The following is an 8,939-nucleotide window of genomic DNA, read 5'->3' on the forward strand; positions in this document are numbered from 1 at the left end:
ATATCTAGGAGGCATTATAGTGAATAAAATACATCTGACCATATTTTTCTAATGAAAATATGTACTTTAGCATAACATTAGCTGACTGTGTGCCCCAGTAGCTGTGTTGGTGGAATACAGGAAGTAATCTTTGTAATCACCTACTTGGTATAATGAACAGCAAGGTGTGTATACCTTGTCAAGGTGTGTCAAGGTACAAATGACTTGAGTTTTACCCATGTTATGTGTTGTGTTATATTTTTGTGTATTTATAATTTTTTATTATGTGTTTTCTTTTGATTTTTAAAGTAGGATTAGCCCAATTCGTACAATGTCACATGAAAATCTGCTTTTACAACTTGAAAGTGAGTCATCAGCTGATTCAGCTACCAATGATGACTTGGATCATGTAAGCCAAAGAAGTTAGCAAGACATGACAGGCAGACAAGTACAGAATGAAAAGAAAGACTTTGATTCAGATGAGGAAGAAAACAGTAATGTAAATAAATATTTGACTAGTCAAATGCTACATAATGGACAAGTATACCTGAACAATATGCTAGAAGTAGGTCAGAAAATGTTATTAAAGTCTTGCCAGGGGTGAAACCTCTTGGACAGAATGCCAACACTGCTATTCAATGTTGGAAATTGTAACAGATGGTACGCTACAAGATATTTTAAAATACACTAATAATGAAATGCAAGTAAAACATTTTATACGCATCAATAGTAATACTCATATTTTTCATGACATCTTACTACCTGAACTTCATAGCAGGACTTTATTATTATTATTATTATTATTATTATTATTATTATTATTATTATTTTGGTACCAGGGATGGAACTCAGGTCCTTGTGCTTGTGGGGCAGGTGGCAGAACCACTGAGCTAAATCTCCAGCCCTAGGACTTTAGTATTCTAATTATCAGAATCTAAAGGATTTATGGAGAAATGACAGATGTGATGTTGAGATTTTTAGAACAATAATGGCTCTCAAGAAATTTGGTTTCTTTCAATATTGCCTACCATTTGACAACAAAAAGACCCACCAAGAAAGAAAAAAGAAAAATATTCTAACAATTTGGCTGCTATTTGCTCATTTTTGGAAAGCCTTGTTTCAAACTGGCAAGCAACTTATACACTGAATACATGAAAATTGACAAACAACTTGCATTGATTTGTGGTTGTTGAAAGTTTCTGCAGTATATGCCAAATACCTTCCAAATGTGCTATAAAAATATATGCCCTCATAGATGCAAAGAGATTTTACCCCTTGAACTTAGACATTTATCCTGGAACTCAGTCACCAGATCTTTATTCATGTAGTAATAAACCATGTGACATTGCACATAGACTTGTTTCACCTATTTCCAAAAGTAACCTAAATGTCATGTTAAACAATTAGTTCATGAGTTACTTATTGATCTTACAGTTGCTAAAATAATACCAGTTGACCAGCACAAAAACTATTCAAAAGAATAAAGCTGAAATTTCTGAAAAAATGTTGCAAATTTATAATAGAGAAATGTGTAGCACAATCTTTGGTTTTCTGAAAGACATACTTGGCCTCCTATATGATGGAGAAAAATAAAGTAATATTGATACTGTCAACATTACACCATGATGTAAGATTGAGAGTGAAGCTGGACATGGTTGGTCCACACTTGTAATCCAAGCACTTGGGGGGCTGAGTCAGGAAGATCCTGTGAGTTATGGTCAGCTGGTGCTACATAATAAGTTCAAGGCTAGCCTGGAATACATAATGAAAGCCTGTCTTAAAAAACCCAAGAATGACAAAAACAGATTGATAGTGAATCCTCAACACAAATGAAGCCAGAAACCATCGCATTTCACAACAAAACAACAGGCAGAGTAGATGCTGTTGACAAATTATGCAGCAATTATGATATCATTTGAAACAAAGCATTGGCCAATGGTTGTGTTCTATTGGATCCTTAGCATGTTATGCATAAATAGTTTCACAGTATACAAAAAAAAACCAAGCACAAAATATCATGGAGAAATTTTCTTAGAGGATTAGTACTGGAATTGATAAATGATCAATTACAACAGAGGAAGATAGATATGTATCTGCCCAAAGAACTCCACCAAAGAATTCTGGAGCAGATCAGTGGACAGACTGATGAAACATCACAAGGACCTCCGAAGAAAACAGAAAGACCAGCAAGATGTCAAGTGTGTCCTACCAAAGAAAACAGGAAAACAAAATACATGTGCTATCAGTGTAAGTGATACTTGTGTATGGAACATACTGTTCTCATGTGTGAAAGCTGCCTTAGGTGTGATAATTGAAGTAAATATTATTTCTGGGTTAGAGTATTGTTTGTATTCTCATTGTAGTTCACATAGGAATTTATTTCTGTTGCTATTTTTTAGATTTAGTAAGTAAGCAAACAGTTGATGTAGAATATGTTGATAATTATAAACAGCCAGCACATATTTGATATTTTACTTTATTGATATTTCATTTTCCTGGTAAGTGCACATTGTATAATAGGAAGTTCCTGTCAAAAGAGGAAGACAAGAGAGGTGACAAATATGGCCTGCTAAATGGGAAAAGAAAGCTAAGCACACATTCTGTCAATGTAAGTGAGACTCATGTGTGGAACATGCTGTTGTCATGTGTTAAGACTGCATAGGTGTGATAATTGAAGTAATAATTATTTCTGTGTTAGGATTTTGTTTGTATTTTCATTGTAGTACACATAGGAATTTATTTGTTATTTTTCAGATTTAATAAGCAAACAGTTGATGTAGAAAATGTTGATGTTCAACCAATGAATGGATAAAGAAGATGTGATTTTTTTATACAATGGAATACTACTCAGCCATAAAGAAAGATAAACTTTTGGGGCTGGGGATTTAGTTCAGTGGTGCCACTGCCTGCCTTGCAAGTACAAGGTCCTTTGTTTGATCCCCAGTACCAAAAAAAAAGGAAAGAAAGATAAACTTGAGACATTTATAGCTAAATGTATGCAACTTGAAGCCATACTCTTAAGTAAATAAGTCAGATACATAAGTGTAAATACCACACTGTTTCTCTGGTGTGAGAAGCTGAAAGTGTAAATGAGGACCAAAATGTGTAATAGATATCGTGAAATAGGAAGAAAATGTTCAAAGGGGAAGGGGAAGGGGTACTAGAGAGTGGGCAGAGAAAAGGAAGGAAGGGAAAGAAAAAATGAAAAAAAGGAAAAAGTGGAAACAAAGCTTTTGTAACTAAGGTCAAAGGGAGGGAAGGGGAATGGGAAAAAAATAAGAACCAAGATACATCATGTACAGGCACAAATTCCTTATGATGAAGGCGATCATTTTCTATATCTAAAATGTATGAATAAATTTAATTAATAAAAAAGAAAATGTTGATGTTTATTCTAAACAGTATATATATAATATTTTATTTTATTGATATTTCATTTTCCTGGTAAGTGCACATTTTATAATAGGAAGTTCCTGATAAAAGAAGGAGAAAAGAAAGATGACAAGTATGGCCTGCCAAACAGGAAAAGAAATCTAAGCACATGTCCCATTAGTGTGAGACTTTTGTATGGAACATGCTGTTTTCATGCGTAAAGACTGCCTTAGGTGTGATAATTGAAGGAAAGATTATTTCTGTGGTAGAGTTTTGTTTGTATTTTCTTTGTAGTTCACATAGGAATTTATTTCTGCTGTTATTTTTTAGATCTTGTGAGCTGATTTTTTTTTTTTTTTTTGGTACTGGGGCTCAAACTCAGGATCTTGCACTTGCAAGGGAGGTGGTAGAACCACTGACTGAGCTAAATCCCCAGCCTGAGCTGTTATTTTTTAGATCAAGTAAACAGCTGATGTTGAAAGTGTGGATGTTTATTCTACACACTCATCCTGTATTAAAACTTTAATATTTTACATTATTGATATTTTATTTCCCTGTTAATTATACAATGTTTAATATAATAAAACTCATATTGTTAAAATTAATAAATCACCAATAGAAATACTTATAAAAAATAAACTTGAGCATCATATACCTCCCATAATGCTTTAAACAAGATTTGTTATGATGCCCCTGGGGCCACAGAATAACTGCACATCAGGGTTTCCAGTGTTATCCACCCACAGTGACTGGGTAAGAGACAGCCACAGGAGACTGTTGCAGAGAGAGTGCAGAATAGGCACAGGTACCCTGAGAGGTTTAAGCTCAGGCCCTAAAGGACATTAGGGCCTGCTCTTTGCTGTAAGAAGCCAGGCCTGACATGTGCAGCTCTCAGAGGTTTCTGGATCAAAAAGTGCAAGCATTAAGTACAGTCAGCTGCTTGAAACTTCAGCCTACTCCCTACTTCCAGCATGGAGATAAGGGAAGTGATTACTTTCCCCATCTACGAGAATTTGTTCAAAGATTTGGTCCAACTCCTATATTTCTTGATTTTTGTATAATTTTTGTTTAGTTGATCTATTTGTGACAGTGGGGTGTTGAGGTCCTCCACTATAATTGTATTAGTGCTTATCTGATTTTTTCTATCCATTAGTGTTTGTATTATATAGTTAGGCATGCCAGTGTTTGTTGCACAAATATTTATGATGATTGTTATCTCTTCTTCTTGGATTGTTCCCTTAACAATTATATAGTGACCTTCTTTGTCTCTTCTGATTAGTTTTGGCTTGAAATCCACTTTGTCTGCAAATATAATAGCTACTCCTGCTTTTTTTCTGAGTTCCTAGCACATGGAGTATTGTATTCTATTCTTTGACTTTCAGTCTCAAAGTTTTTTTTTTTTTTGTTAAATGTTTCCTATATGCAGCATATTGTTGGATCTTCTTTGTTGATCCATTCTTCCAATTTGTTTCTTTTGATTGAGACCATTTATATTGATAGTTATAACTGATAGTTACTGACTTATCCTTGTCATTACATTATTTTCCTGTTGTTGGTTTCCTTTCTCTTCTATTTAATTGCTTGCCTTACCTGGTGATTTTATTCTATTGGGATTCTTGGAACTGTTGTTGTCATTGTACTTTTCTAGAATATGCTTTGGAATTTTTGGAGTGCTGGTTTTGTGGTTATGAATTTCTTCTTGTGTTCTTTATCATGGAAGCACCATATTTCTCCATCAAATTTGAAAGATAATTTTGCAGGGTACATTAATCTTCATTGGAAGTTGTTTTCTTTTATAACTTAAAACACTTCATTGCAAGCTTTCCTTGATTTGAGGGATTGTGTTGAGAAGTCTCCTGTAATTCTAATGGGTTTTCCTTTATAAGTGATTTGCTTCTTTTCTCTAACAGTTTTTAATATTTTATTCTTGTGTTGAATTTCTGGAATATTCACTATTTTATTCTTGGTGTAATTTTTTCTGATCATGGGTATTAGGAGTTCTATATGCCTCATTTATTTGAATGTCAAATTCTTTTTCCATATTTGGAAATTTTTCTATTATTACTTCTTTGAATTGGTTTTTTATGCCCTTTGTGCTATCTCTTTATTTTTCATTGATTGCAATTAGTCTTATATTAGTCCTTTTTGCATCATGTAGCAGCTGTTGAATTGATTTTTTATGGTCCCTTGACACTTTAAAGAAATATTTCAACTGATAATTGCCAAGCCCAACCCTATCTTCTATATCTGATATTCTATCTTCACATTGATTGGCTCTGTTGCATATACTTTCAATAGAATTTGTAATCTCTTGAATATCTTTTTTATTGCACTTTATGGAATCTAGTTCTTTTCTATTTTGGGCATTTATTGTTTTGGTGTCTTTCCTAAGCTCCTTTATTTTTAAAAATCTGTACCTACTCTACATTCATTAACCATTTCCTTCATTATGGTCATCATCTCTTTAATTATGTGTATAATTATTTCTGTTTTGATTGTGTCAAAAGACTTATTAACCTGCTTTGTTACTTCCACTACTACAATTTCAGAAAATTGAGCTGGGTCGCATTTTATTTCTTCCACCTCAATGCCCCCCGGGTTCACTTTGGTCAATTGAGGATGTTGGGTTGCATCTTGCTTTCATATTTTCTCATTTTCTATTTTTTTTTGCTTATTTGTTTTCTGCATTGAGGTTTGTAAACTGCATATGGGAGGTAGCTTTATTATTAGTATTAAGACAGTTTTAGGTAACAACAACTTTTCAGAGAGGACTTCTACAAGGAAGACAAATTGATCACAACTATATCACCTGGGCTAAAGTAGTGCAATCAGTAATAAGAGCAGCATCAAACACAGCTGGAAAATGTCAAACTGTAATAACATACTTTGTGATTCAAACCATAGGTACAAGATTTATAGTTATATAACAAAATCTAAGACAAATCAGAAAATTATATAAAGTAAATATCCACTCAGTAGAATAATTTTACCCCCTTTCAACATAAAGCAGTATTTAGCTGAAGTGAGATATAGTTAACTACCTACAGATTCATAAGGAGAAATGGTATGTGTATGGAAGCATGAAGGAATAAGAGAAAAGGAAATATGAAAAATAAAGCAGAAGATTGAAGAATGTGGTAAAATTGATTTAAAAGATTCTGCTAAGGAGTAAAGGGATACTAGTGGTACTAGTAACAGTAGCAGAGACAACCACCTAGAATAAGTATAAATAATGAGAGTGGAGATTAAACTAGAGGGAAAGAAAATTAAAAAAAATACTAAGGGAATAAACAGAGAGAGAGAGAGAGAGAAAAGAAGGGAGAGAGAGAACAAAAGGGGGCCTATTCAAACAAATGAAACAAAGTAACATTAAAACAGGGGGCAAGAAAATGAGTGGTAAAACTCTAACTTCAACAAAAAGAAAAAAATCATAAATGTACCAATATAGGAGGAAAGAAAAAGGATTAAATGAATAGGGAAGAAGAAAAGAAAAAGAAAAATGTTCCTGTGTTCCAGAAGAGTGTTTTCTTCCAGGGCCAGAAGTCTTTAATCTTAAAAATCATATTCCTCTTTACCTCTCTTTATAGTCTGAGTTTGTGTGGAGGTTACTCATTTCAAGGGTACCTCTTCCTGTAATCCCCTTTGTAGCAGCAGGTTAAACTGGGATATTGGACCAGGGAATGTGAGGGGCCTTGGTTCTGAGAGTCCTTTTGTAAATTCCTGTTAGTTTGGGATCAGCTCTCATTACTGGATATACATTCTGCTGTCCATAGGACAGACTCTTGACACTAGGCAGAGGCTGTGTCAGCTCAGGATGCCCAGAGGAACCAAATTTGCCCAAGACTAGCGTGGGAAGATTCTGTTTTTTAAAATTAATTTTATTGGTACATTTTAGGTATACAATATAATGACATTCATCATTGGAAATTTGCACCTTTACATAATCTCTCTTGGTTCTTATTTTTTCCCCATTCCCCTGCCCTCCCTTCAACCCCTCCATCCCTCCCTATTTACAAAGACTTTGTTTCCATTTTTTCATTTTCTCATATTAATTCCATTCCCTTCTTTCCTTTCCCCTACCCCTCTCACTTCCCCTTCCCCTTTGCCCCTTTTCTTCCTATTTCACATTATCTATTATACCTTTTAATTCTTATTTACACTTTCAGTGTGGGAAGATTCTTGAAGGACCAGTGACATCATATCGCTCTGGGTAGTGTCTCAAGGCATCCAGAGTACTGGGCAGAACAGGTAGACACTTAATCCTTTCTGCTTAACTAGGAAGATGGTTGGCCGTTTGTTTTGGGCAGGGACTGTGCCTGGGACTCTTGCAAAATGCAAGGTGGAGATTCCAATGTGCCTAGAGTGGAGGCAGTGTGCTTAATGCTGAATGGATGAAGCCACAGTCCAGGTGTCGCAAATGGAGATTTACCTGGGCTTGGAACACTCAATGTAAATCCAGATTATCTGGGGACTGGTCTGTGCTGGTGAAAATGCTGTCAGGCTGCAGCCTTCTCTCTGTTTGGAGAGGGGACAGTGAGATGAAGGGGCCTGTATACCCCAAGTCTATCCTGTGAGGCTGGACTGTTGCACTGCTAGGGCCCCTCCAGCTATTTGGGAACTTCTCTAAATGACTGTCCCCGTGAAGGATGAAGACAGAGCCCCTGCAGGCCAGTTTTGCCAGACTACTTCCCTTCTTTTAAACTCCTATAGGTGTGTTTTGTTTGATCTACAAGTCTCTTCTTTCAAATTGATTTTTTTCCATCGGGATGTGTGTCACTCCCCTATCTCCAATTACCTGAGCTTTTACTTGATCTTATCTGAGTCTCTTGACTTGACTCCTCTTCTATTTAGCCCTGTTGGATCTTTACTTCTTCAATTCTGATGCTTTCTTCCATACCAAGGAAGTGAAAGAAGTGTAATAGTAATGACATCTGTGAACTGCTTTACTGCCAGCATACTTAGGGAAGGGAAATGATGTACTTAATTTTGAAAGTTTGGCAAGAATCAGTTATTCCTGCTTGAAGGTCAGATCCTCCCACTTCTCCTTTGGGACAGAGCTTAATCCTGAGTGGTCCTCTTCCTCTTGAGTCTACATGCTGTAAGCCTTCACTTTGGCAGAGGGGATACCCTCCTTTATCTAGGCTTGTGTATGACTGGATGAGAAAGTCTATTTGGTTTTGGGACAGAGAATTATGGGATTAGTTATTTCTCAGGCACATTCTGCAATTGATCTTTGTCAGTAATAAAAGTGATATTCAATACTACTGTTAGTCTTACTCTTTGCTCTTAGTTTTTCATTTTCTTGGAACCAGACCAGAGGAGTATTGTTTACTGAAAATATCTACACTTACTAATGCCTGATATATTTATGTATTTACTTTGTATTTCTCCCTAATAAGGCACAGCTCCAGGGCAGGAATTTATTTTTCTCTCTGCTATATCCACAGTGCCCAGGATTAACACAAGGTAGGTACTCAATAAATATTTGTTAAATGAGGACATCAATTATTATGCCAGGATGAACTAGGATGATGACCTCAAGGCTGACTGCAGTTCTGCATCACTTCCATGTAATTGTAGATGGTTAA

This window comes from Heterocephalus glaber, unplaced genomic scaffold, assembly GCF_053883595.1.
Source record: "Heterocephalus glaber isolate CG9 unplaced genomic scaffold, H.glaber_assembly_v1.0 deba00000281, whole genome shotgun sequence".
NCBI lineage: Eukaryota > Metazoa > Chordata > Mammalia > Rodentia > Bathyergidae > Heterocephalus > Heterocephalus glaber.